This window comes from Haliotis cracherodii, unplaced genomic scaffold (genome assembly GCF_022045235.1).
Source record: "Haliotis cracherodii isolate W230 unplaced genomic scaffold, xgHalCrac1.p SCAF_2, whole genome shotgun sequence".
Classification (NCBI taxonomy): Eukaryota; Metazoa; Mollusca; class Gastropoda; order Lepetellida; family Haliotidae; genus Haliotis; species Haliotis cracherodii.
Genome location: NW_027266275.1, coordinates 61,549,835 through 61,563,074, shown reverse-complemented (window position 1 = coordinate 61,563,074; position 13,240 = coordinate 61,549,835). Strand labels below are relative to the sequence as shown.

The 13,240-nt window shown below is 41.9% G+C and overlaps 1 pseudogene; it reads right to left on the bottom strand.

Annotated features, from left to right (window-relative positions):
• The window catches only part of LOC139468321 (cadherin-99C-like), a 29,917-nt pseudogene extending 22,873 nt beyond the window's left edge, over positions 1–7,044 (bottom strand).
• Between the last annotated feature and the right edge of the window lie 6,196 nt (positions 7,045–13,240).

Here is a 13,240-nt window from a genome sequence, read left to right as displayed (position 1 = left end):
TTACATCTGGGTTGTAGTAAGGTTTAAACAGGACGTACATTTGGGTTGTAGTAAGGGGTGATATAAGACTTACATCTGGGTTGTAGTAAGGGGTGATATAGGACTTACATCTGGGTTGTAGTAAGGGGTGACATAGGACTTACATCTGGGTTGTAGTAAGGGGTGATATAGTATTTACATCTGGGTTGTAGTAAGGGGTGATATAGGACTTGCATCTGGGTTTTAGTAAGGTTTAAACAGGACATACATCTGGGTTGTAGTAAGGGGTGATATAGGACTTACATCTGGGTTGTAGTAAGGATTGATATAGGACTTACATCTGGGTTGTAGTAAGGGTTGATATAGTATTTACATCTGGGCTGTAGTAAGGGGTGATATAGGACTTACATCTTGGTTGTAGTAAGGGGTGATATAGTATATACATCTGGGCTGTAGTGAGGTTTAAACAGGGCGTACATCTGGGTTGTAGTAAGGGGTGATATAGGACTTACATAAAGGTTGAAGTAAGGGATGATATATGACTTACATCTGGGTTGAAGTAAGGGGTGATATAGGACTTACATCCGGGTTGAAGTAAGGGGTGATATAGGACTTACATAAGGGTTGAAGTAAGGGGTGATATAGGACTTACATCCGGGTTGAAGTAAGGGATGATATAGGACTTACATCTGGGTTGAAGTAAGGGGTGATATAGGACTTACATCTGGGTTGAAGTAAGGGGTGATATAGGACTTACATCCGGGTTGAAGTAAGGGATGATATAGGACTTACATCTGGGTTGAAGTAAGGGGTGATATAGGACTTACATCCGGGTTGAAGTAAGGGATGATATAGGACTTACATAAGGGTTGTAGTAAGGGATGATATAGGACTTACATCTGGGTTGAAGTAAGGGGTGATATAGGACTTACATAAGGGTTGTAGTAAGGGATGATATAGGACTTACATCTGGGTTGAAGTAAGGGGTGATATAGGACTTACTTCTGGGTTGTAGTAAGGGTTGATATTGAAGCCATATATCTCCTCCTGGTTAGGGTTGACGTCCCTGTCTTGGGCGTGGTCCTTCAGCTTGTACACCGGGTGGTTGAGAGCGGTGTTCTGCGGAGACAAATACAAGAAAGGTCCGACATATGGAACTGGTTGACAAATGTAGTGGATATAACACGACTTAGGTTATTAACAAGGTGCTACTGTCGGGACAACTAGTTCACAATATGAAAACAAGAGCACAGGCTCATTAACCGTATATCGTTTACCTATATACGTAATGTAATACCTCTGTCACGTTGATGGTGAATGGGGCGTTGATGAACTCCGGGTCGAACTCGTTGACTGGTGTGACCGTGACAAACCTCTCCAACAAACCCTTGAAACATCATAACATCACTCTATGAGTTTCTCAAATATCATTGGAGGACACTGAAGTTGAAAGACCATTTACAGTGTAGCCTTATTAAGGTTATGACAAGACTTACCCCCACTGGCGTACCGTTTTCCGTACATGTGAAGGAAAACGTGACAATCACGAGTTGTTCGTTCTGAAAAAAGACAGAGTTTCTACGTCTTATAACATGTACCGACACCGACACTTAAATTCCCTTGATCGATTTAGACTAAAATATCAACTGTTGATGATAACAAAAATCACACAACAAATACGGATTGAAATATTCCTGGACATAATGATTTGGCAACCCCGATAGGACCTAAATTTCATGATGAACGAACAGTGGCGTGCAGTCATTGGCAGGATGTGCACGAGGTGTTTGAAAACCTGTGTTTGGATGTATCGTGACGGAATCGTTACACATCATTATTAGAGAGCACAACAACATTTGCTGCTAAGGATTGCAACAAGGCGCAGTTTGACAACCGAATAATTAGGCAGATGCAAAGTCGTGCTTGAAAATGGGTCAACAGAACGCATGTTGCAAACGTCACTGGCGTTAGCCAGAGTGTGATGAGTAGGGTATGAAATCCATACCAGGCGTTTGGATCAGCTACCCTGCGATAAGCAGGTGGTCGACAGTGTTCCACCACACAGCGGGAAGACAGGCATCTTCTTGTTGCAGAGCGACGTCATGGCTTTGTGACGGCCACCACGCTCAAAAATGAACTGCGGAACGCTAGTGGCGTTAACGTTTCTACTCAGACAGTGCGCAATAGTCTCCATGATGGCTGGTCCCCGGTCTCAGAGGGCAAATTGGTGGTGGACTCTTTCCAGAAAGTTTTTTTTTACATTTACCACTAAGGGGATATTGGAATGAACTGCAATGTTGTCTGACTGTGAGGGGTTTTGATCTTAGCATTCACTGGATGTGACCGTGGAGACAGGGTCACATTAGGGTTTGCATGGACCAATGAGCAATGTTATTTATTTTCTAGATCTGGTATACCCGTGTCTTGCTACTAGTATTACCATTACTACACGAATAAAGCTGGAGTTTGACAGATGATGCCTAGTTAGTCTGTCCCTGTTGATCATTGAGTAAAAGCATGTAATGATATTTCCTTACATTATAAGGTGTTGAAGATCTTCTTTAGTTGACTACAAAATGTAGATTTTACTTTTGCGAATGCCTTTAGTGAAACGGGGATCAGCTGACGACAGTGCCAACTACAGTGCCAGGTCACGTGTGAACGCTACACAAGAGTGTTCATTTTACAGTGAGTGAGTATGGTTTTATGCCGCTTTTAGCAATCTAATGACTTGATATGTCAAGATACTAAAAGGCTTCCGTACAGACGCGCTACTGAGAGCTGGTTTTTTGGGGCACACTGAATTTGTTTTCGTGACTTTCGGACGTTTCTGTTTTGGTCAGATACTCTCATTTTGAAGAGTGATCTGACTGATTATTGGTCACACTAAGGACGCTGGCCTCTCTGTGAGTGATTATTTTGCATCCAGCTCTGTTACTGGGAGAGTGGAGCAAAACACACGCATTGCAATCTAAGGCCATACAGCTTCAGAAAATGAATCTACACGTCATGACTATATACCCATTTCTCGTATATCGCCTCCAGGTCCAGCGTCTTGTTGATGGTGAAGGTGGTGGAGGTGGTGTTACTGGTGAGGCTGAAGTATGACGTCAACTCGGCGCTGATGCTGACAGGTTCACGGACTGTGAACGCCCACTTGGTTGTAGATGGGGTGTTGATGCTAAATATTACATGACCTGGGGTGCAGAAAATCATACATCGCTCAAACTTAATTTTCATTCTGACAAGTATTATTTTGTATATATTTAAATAAAAGCGACAAAACCCTTTCGTTCATCAAAACCCTGTCCATAATGCCTAAACAGACACAACTACCCGATAGTGATACAATTGAAACTATTTATGACAATACATATTGCTATAAAAGCATGCTTTTCAATTTATTCCATATTGATTATTCGTACATAATAACATAAGGATACGTCAACAGTTATCTTGGGAAGTCTTTTAGAGCCATTTGGGTTTTTTTCTATTTTACTTGAAATTTCAAGATAATAACTTGGAATTTCAACTTAGTATCTTGGAATTTCAACTTAGCATCTTGGAATTTCAAGAAAAAACAAATGGCCCTAAAAGGCTTCCGTAGTAATCTTTGGATTCTTCAAATACATTGGTTAGATTCAGCTTCAGGTAGAGTATTTTGTTTTCTGTACAGTAAGTATAAATTGAATTGGGGACGGTTAACAAGAATCTACCTGGTCCGTCTGTCTCTTTCACCTGCACATTCTGAGGAGGCTGGACGCTACAGGAAGACGTAACTGCTGGAATAGAGCACAGCAAGATGTATGTACAGTTAATGTACAGTTAACGTACAATTCACAGTAACAGTTCCATGTTATAGCAAGGTACTGAAACAAATATGTATATATTTATAAAATATCTTTATAAAAACTGTCGGGACCAAAATGGTAGACCAAAGCAAAATATAACCTAAATCATATTATTTTTTTTAAAATCGTTACACAATGAAAACTATTTCATAAACTCCGATGTTATCCTATCGGGAAAGTATGACACATTTGTATACAATATGTAAACCAACATTTTACAAATCGCGGCACAAATATGACTGTATTGATGCATCATTTAGTTAATGACGTTAACATTAGGTGTTTTCGCAAATAATGAAAGGTAGCGTCTTTCATAGATTATGACGTCAAGGTCGGTTTTCATGTGAAGTCATTCAAACAAGAGAATGACACGGCTGATGTCTCCACTGAAACCCACATTTCGTCAGAGGAGGTGAGGTGAAATGGGGTTTAACGTCGCGTCCAAGATTATTGCACTTATATAGCGACGTGCATGTACGTGTGTGTGTTTGTGTGTCTGCTTGTACTAGTCCGGACTGATGCCGATTTATAGTGCTAGCTCACTGAGATACCATGCCTCAGTTTAACATGAATACCCCACAGTATACTGACTCCGAGCCGACTAGTCCTTGTTTTAGCCCCTTAATGCCGAGCGCCGGACATGGTAACAACAAGTACCATCTTTTAACGTCTTTTGGTATGATGCGGCCGGGGATCGAACACCAGACCTTCAGCTCTCCCTTCATTGTGTCCCCTACACCAATCGGGATCTACAACTATCCCCCCCCCCCCCCCCCCCACACACACACACACAAACAACACATCCACCCCCACCCCCACCCCTCCACTCATTCACTCACTCACGTGCCATGAGTATAGCTTACCTGACCAAGTCCATGAACACAGCACTATAACGAGGAGGCAGTAGTTCCGATATACTGCCATGCTGTCCCTAGAATGCACGAATGCGCACATTACAAAATGTTACAGCTGGTTAGTCGCCAAGGATGAATATGACTCGCTGTGGGGTTGTGATCGGTTTTATTCAGAATGTTGAAATGCAGAAATGGAGAAATGTAGAAATGGTAGACACATTTTATGGATAACAACTTCTTTAATACTGTGAAAAGCGATGTTTCGGTATAGATCCTTATACCGTTGTCAAGCAAGACTGAATGAGGGACATAGTACAAAATATATATAGTAGGTGTTACACAAATTTATCAATTAAAGTACTCATGGAAATGAAAAAAACCATGTTTTGTTGGATTTAATAATCGACACAAAGCATTACGTAGATGTAAATACGAAATAACAAAACAACTGGAAAAGTACTAGTCTGGATTTGCTAGTTTTATCTCAGTGCTCAATACAAAATGTACTTTACAGGAAGGAATTTGTAGGCACGTTCAACATTCAAAAATAAAACTGAGTCCAAATTGACATGGCAGAAACAGGCTATAGGCATTATGCAAATTAGCCTGGAAAAAAGTTATCAAAACAACAATAAAAATAACAGCTTTTTTTATGTACGTAATAATAATGACATTTAAGTTGTTTTTTGGAGAAGGGAATATGTTACTTTTACGTTCTGATATTTTGGCGATGATACACTATCCCACAATGCCACTCACAAATCACTAACCACTGACAAATCACATGCACGTGGGTTTCAAGCACCTGTTTTCACCTGTCGGCAAGGTGTCATAGGTCATGGACATTCACCTTGATCTAGTAACACCTGGTTATTCTCAGTTTCATAATAGTCTGTTTTGTTCATATTTTTACACACTTTAATTTTACGTATAAAAATACACAAAAACCTTTGATACGCTGTATTTGTGCCAAGGCCCAATTAGTACTAATTGAGTTGTTTGAATATTTTTATATTTTGTATATTAACTGGGTTTATTTAAAATCTGAGATCGACAAAAACAGGTTTTTTTCATTTCCGTGAGTACTATCGAGGCAAGGGAGATACTTTCCCGCCAAATACCACGTTTTGCCCACATACAATTAAAACAGACATCATTCCACAAGTAACATGACGTACATTTAGATAAATATGTTGTAACCCTCAAACATGTCAAAGGTTACACAAAAAATGTACATAAAATATATTTAAACATGATAAGACCTTACCTATTTGTGGAATTGAGCCATGTAATTAAACGTGGTGACTCACGCTCGATGACCATCCCATGTGCGAGATACGCGGCAGTCGGAAAGCGCACGTAAAATCGTCAATTAAGTGAGTTGGGTTTAACGCCGCTTTTAACAATATTCCAGTTATATCGCGGCGTGTCAGCTTAATGTGGGAGGAAAGCCCGAAGTGATGCAGATCTCAGACGTTAACCATTTCGCTGAAACCCACGGGCACGGGTATGGTGCTGACAAACCTAGAAACATAATCAGGGCGAACCGGGATTGGAACCCAAAATCATAGGTTTCTGGCGTGCCCAAGGGACGCAACTCTGCACAGCAAATCGCGGCGCCTTAGACGACTGGGCCACCCGTGCCCCCTCCAAAGCAAGTAAGTAAATCGATGACCATAGATTGCCCGTAATTCACAAACACCATCATACAACATAGTGACAATGCATTCACCATTTGTTCGTTTGTTTGTTTGTTGTTTAACGCCGCACTCAGCAATATTCCAGCTATGTGACTTCGGTCAGTAAAATAATCGAGTCTGGACCAGACAATCCAGTGATTGACATCATGAGCATCGATCTACGCAATTGGGATACGATGACATGTATCAACCAAGTCAGCGAGCCTGACCACCTGATCCCGTTAGTCGCCTTTTACGGCAAGTATGGGTTGCTGTAGACCTATTCTACCGCACTCGTGGTCTCCACTCACACAATTCAAAATACAAAAGTATTTCTTATATATGCACATAGCCAACAGCCAAAAGCTGACGTTTAATAATTATTTTCACTCTAATCAGAACATTCATTGCAACTTGCTACACTACCAAATGAACTTTAGCTTGGACTTAGTTGACCCACATTATACACTTCAGATACTTAAATACATTTTTCAACATAATCATATCTAACAAGTTACTGAATAACATAAGTTTTAAGAAACACCATATTTAATGAACATATAAAAGAACTAATAAACTTAAACATAATTTAGTGTTTAAGTATTTAACTGACCTGTTTAATCCTACTGCCACCTTGTTGTTGCCTCAGGTGCCGTGCTTTGATTGTGAGGTGGTTTGGCTGGTGCAAAGGGGACTATCCTAGTTTTGAAATTAGCCAATGAGAGGCTAAGAAGCTAAGGGTCAGGTGATAAACAAGTTTCATCCTGGACACTGAATCAAGAAGCTCTGACTTCATAACCATTCAGATTAATGAAATTCATATGAAATAATAGATAAACATAACCATATGTCAATATAATTTACCTTCGCTTAAAACCGTAAACGTTAGAATAGGGCCACCAACCTTCAATATTTTTAACAACCTTTTTATGACTTATGCACTATTTTTTTCTTATTTTACCTTTAAACCATGAAATATAAAAAACCATGTTACATCCAATAATTGTGAAATAGATATGTACAAAGAAACCAAATGAAGACTCCGTGTGCGACATACGCTCACAGTCGGAAAGCGCACGTTAAATCTCAAACTTAAGTAAGTAAGTAAATGAAGACTTTTAAATACTATGATAATGTCACTGCTGCACATACAAAGCAGTTCATGTTGTGAACGAAAGCTATGCAATTCACTCTAAACATTAATCAATTTACCATGAATCTTTGGATGCTAGGGAATTTCTATGCAGCGACAAAGCCTGTCAGGTACAACTCTTCCTATGTGTTACCATATGATGCCGACACACGCACGTAGAATTAATACATTCCGTTCAGAAGATAAATAAAATGGTTAATGTTGAAACAATGTCAAAGGAATTATTTTTTTTGGAATCGTATATGAAACCATATACCTTCTAGCTGTTTATCATGACGGGAGTGACAAGCACCATGTGTTATTGTCTAGGTAATAAGACTCTCCTGTCAGAAGTTGTCCCGAAAACATTATTAAGTACAGTTGATAAGCAAGCATTCACCTACTAGCATTCAGTGTATTTTTCTTCAGAGCAACGGTGGTGGTTCAAAAAGATACAAAAATATATATATATCTGCGGTTGCTGTGCTGTCCTGTGCTGTAGAGATTTGTGAGTTTAATTGCTTACGCCTTCGAAGTACGCCTATATTTTATGGTAATATGTTTATATAAAGCCACGTCGAGTCAGGATATATGCCCTATGTCAAAGGCACATCGTGCCCCAACACAACCGAAACCCTGGACCATGCATTCCCTCCGTGCACATAGGTGTGTGTGTGTGTGTGTGTGGGGGGGGGGGGGGGGGTCATTCTTGATTTTGACACTTCAGTGAATAGGTCGTCAAATCGCTCTGAACCATTTGCCATTTTCATTATCCACAGTCACGCGTCACCTCTCCACCCTTGCTTAAATGTAGTATTTGTGATCAGATTGGGAATGTGTCGTTTACATCGCGATAACCGTCTGAGGGCTGTCGTCATGCTTCAAACTGGTAGAACTCAGCGACAGGTAGCCAATATGTTCAATGGATCTCACTCTGTGATTTGCAGACGCCGGGACAGGTTTCTGCAGATACAAAATGTTAAAGATCGGCCCCGCACAGGGCACCTGAACATAACAAAAAAATTCAGGATTGATTAATCAGAAATCAGGAATGGCATGGCCAGCCATGATCGGAAGACGTGAATGCTGACGTCAAAAAACGCCCGCTACGTTAGCCGAACCGGGCCAGACACTGCTAGAGGACTGAACACGACTCTCTCAAAACGTTTGACCAACCGTGGGGGCATGACCCATTATTGATCAAGTCATATCAGTTGTTAACTGTTTTACTACACGTCCTGTGTTTCTGGGTTGTTTGCACCCTTGCAAATCACTGCCAACTTGTTCTGTTGTTTGGTCAATCTCATTAAAATTAGATCTTAGTTCTCGCTAAAGCTAAACAAAGATCTGTGGACATCCCATTACGGGTAAAGTAGGCCGACCTTGCGCGAACTTTGACCGACCAATGGAATGACCAATCAGAAGGCAGCTTCCTCGTGTTTTACGGCACTAATTTCAAATTGGCGACTACGCTTCGAAACATATTTTGACAAATTCTCGGTTACAAATTTGAAACCTGAACAAAAGAACATTCTGGGATGGCTAATAGATGGTCTAGATTGTATGGATTCAGTCGTTAATCCCGTAACTATCGTTCGGAGTTAAAGTTTTCGAGGTTGCATGATTAGACATCACATTTCGACTGTCACTTTCACAATCTGGTAAGCGATGCTCTGATTGGTCGGATGAAAGGTCGTACTGACGTGACCCCTAATGGGATGTCCTCAGATCTTTGTTTAGCGGTAGCGAGAACTGAGGTCTGATTTTAATGAGATTGTTTTTTTGGTATGTTACACCTGATCCTTCCGTTTTCTGATCCATCGATTACCACCACTCGATGCCTCCTTGTATTTCTGTGATTATCTGTTATTTTCGAAAAGCCTCAAGACCGCCTCCGTGGTCTAGTACGGCTCGTAGATGGAGCGTTTGCCCGAAGAGTGGGAGGTCGCGGATTCGATCCCTGGCCGCGTCATACAAAAAAAGGTAAAAAATATTACTTGTTGTTACCCTGCCGGGCGGCTAGGAATCAATACGTTATACCAGAGTGGGTCATTCATGATAAACTGCGGCATGCTGTCTCAGTGGACCAACTCTATAACCCCCACTTCTCCTCAGCTCAGAAAAGCCCCGGCTGTTTCGGAGAGTGTTGGTGTGGTGTATTATTGAAGCACTCGTACAATAACGTTTGACTCCTTGTATTCTAACATATTCTGAAGAATGGTGACATGTTTTAAACACGTACATTTCCGCAGAGTTGGGGCCATTATATTGTGTTGTAGTAAAGTTAAACCTGAAATAATGCTTCGAATACTTCGCCTCATGTATCAGACACAGTCCAAGGGAGACAACTGCTAGGTCGAACGATTACTTGAATTAAAAGAGACTATCGTCTGGTTGTGAGAGGTATACACACCTGTCTCCCTCACACACGCAGGGCACGCACAGACACGCAGGCACAAACGAACGCAGAAACACACGCACGATTTCCGCGCGTCTAGCCCAATTTGTAACAAAATCTTGACATATTGTGCATGCTCGTCAAGCCTTCTGCTGTTTTTCAAGTTCATTGTTGTTTTACATATTGGCAAAAAATATCGAATATTCACAGCTGGCCTGGTTCCTGCAGCACAGTCAAAAAATGAAAATGTTTTCGTTGTAACCGGCAGATAATTCGCAATATATATTTTCTTAAATACAATGAAATAGATACAGTACAAATGTATTTTATCATAACATTATTAAAAAATTAACATATATTAATCTGTAAAGAAGACAAATTATGATACACTGATAAAAAAGAGGTGGGTAAGGTGAGGTGGAATGGGGTTTAACGTCGCGTCCAAGATTATTGCACTTATATAGCGACGTGCATGTACGTGTGTGTGTGTTTGCTTGTACTAGTCCGGACTGATGCCGGTTTATAGTGCTAGCCCACTGAGATATCATGCCGCAGTTTAACATGAATACCTCACTCAGACACAGTATACTGACTCCGAGCCGACCAGTCTTTGTTTTAGCCCCTTAATGCCGAGTGCCAGACAGGGTAACAACAAGTACCATCTTTTAACGTCTTTTGGTATGACGCGGCCGGGGATCAAACCCCGGACCTTCCGCTCTCCGGGCGGACGCTCTACCACTAGACCACGGAGGCGGTCCCTGATAAGAAAGAAACTTTACAATGAAAATGCAAAAACTTAAAAACACAAGTTCAAACTAAATCAATGCAAAACACATCGTCCAAACACAACAACGTTCCATGCAGAGAGTGATACACGGCAGCGGCACGTGTGTGTTTGTTTATTTTTGTAGAAAATGCGAAAAAGTGAAAAACACGTGCCGCTTGGGCAGCCGAAACTACACGAGAATTAAGGGTACATCAATTATACGGACGGCATGTCAGACTCTCACAATGATAAAACACCACAGAAATGCCACGACTGACACCCGAACCACATTGCTAGAACGTTTGGTTGCTCCCGTTTTGCTGTAGCTAACCTGATGCAGCGTAACAGACAGACGGAGAAGACATCAGACAGGCCAACAACAGGTAGACCCGAGGTAACTACGCCCAATGAACACCGGTAGTTGCGTACTTTGCATCTCTGAACTCGATTTCTGACAATGACGTCATCAGTGACGAATGCCTAAGGCAACTGGTTAGTCGACAGTGGCCAGATGACCCAGGGCTCAAGGAATTAGGTCTTACATACCTTAAAGAGGACGGTTATTGACAGCGCAACATCGTCGTCAGAGATTGAGATGGGCCTCGTCTGTGCGTCGTTGGCAGCGACATGACTGGCAGAGAGTCGTCTTCACTGATGAAAGCCGGTTCTGTCTGTTCAGAGCTGATGGAAGACAGCGTGTTTACAGCCGAAGGGGAGAACTAAAGGGCGGCATGGTGCGTTCAGGAGGTCGTGCCGTATCTTGGTGCGGGCGTTATGGTGCAGGGAGGAATTTGTGGGCAGGAGAGAACACCACTGATCATTGTTAACGGACATTTGACAGCTCAGCATGGCATGGAGGTTATTGATATTCTTCGTCCGATTGTCCTACCATTCCGATTCGAACAGAACCTCCTTGCAGCCAACAACGTCAACGTGTTACCGTGGCCTGCACGCTCCCCAGACTTGTCCCCCATACAACACCTCTGGGATGTCTTGAATCGTCGTGTTCGACAGAGACGGCATCCTCTAGGGAACCTAGAGATCCCCTGATCTCGGCCCTCCAGGAATATTGGTACTTATCCCACGTGACGTCATCATCTTCTCCGGAGAGTTTTTGCGTCTTTTCAAATTAAATTAAATCGTACACCTTGCAATATTCTTCCAACAACTTAATTCCGTTACGGGTGAGTGAGTGTGGTTTGACGCCGCTTTTAGCAATATTCCAGTCAATTCACGGCAGGGAAACCAGAAACATCGGTGTCAGTATATCGTGAATAACAAGGTAAATATTCTCTATATTTAACAGCATCGTTTAAAAATAGCATTAAAGATTTCAGCTCATCGAAACAATTCGAGGCGATAAGTGGAATCGTTTTTTGGATGGAGGGGCGGTCGGGTAGCCTAGTGGTTAAAGCGTTCGCTCGTCACGCCGAAAACCCGGGTTCGATTCCCGACATGGGTACAATGTGTGAAGCCCATTTCTGGTGTCCCCCGCCGTGATATTGCTGTTATATTGCTAAAAGCGGCGTAAAACAATAGTCACTCACTCACTCTTTGGATGGATACAGAATCTGTTTAAATATTCAGTAGGTGGACAACACAGGTTTGGAGTGTTGAAGATGCATTACAATGTATAGGTGCAGAGACATTCGTGCACTGAGATGCCATTTAGTCCGTCTGAAATAATACCGAGATATGAGGTACCAGGTCTTGAGCTGGAAAAATTGAATATACACAAATAAACTTGAGTTCTGCTTCTATGAGTATTCTAAATATGATATTTGTCATAACGAGTGCTGACTGTTGAAACCATTGTTGAAAACATATGTCTTTAAAACCTGCTTAAACAATCCAATTAAAAGGCGTCTGTACACTCAACTTTGCCAAGCATACCAAGTCCTGAATTGTACAGCTAATATCTAACCTCTTAACACCAACTGAATAGAGATGAAACGGGATGCGTGATCCCCGGGAGTGAGTGAGTGAGTGAGTGAGTTGGGTTTAACGCCGCCTTAACAGTATTCCAGTAATATCGCGGTGTGTCAACTTAATGTGGGAGGAAAGCCCGAAGTGATGCAGGTCTCAGACGTTAACCACTTCGGTGAAACCCACGAGCAGGGGTATGGTGATGACAAACCTAGAAACATAATTGGAGCGAACCGGGATTCGAACCCACAACCATAGGTTTCTGGCGTGCCCAAGGGACGCAACTCTGCACAGCGTATCGCCGCGCCTTAGACGACTGGGCCACCCGTGCCCCCGTGATCATCGGGACATAACTACAGCTTACAAAAGTTGGATTAGAACCACTGACTGCTGGACATTCAGACATCTTCAGAACCCTGAGGTATACCAGCGTGGTATTTGTGAAATGGAATGTAACGCGGGTATACCTGGACCTCGCGCAGATCGACTCACTTGCGCATTAGCCTACAAGCACATGTAAAACATGGAGAACAATCCGTGTGATTATTTTGTGAATTTCTTTAAAGATGTGCTTCTGTACACTTACACAAACAGTAAGAGCTAGAGCTTACTATTAAGTGAAATCTGCCGAATATGTGTGCATGCTTTGACTCGT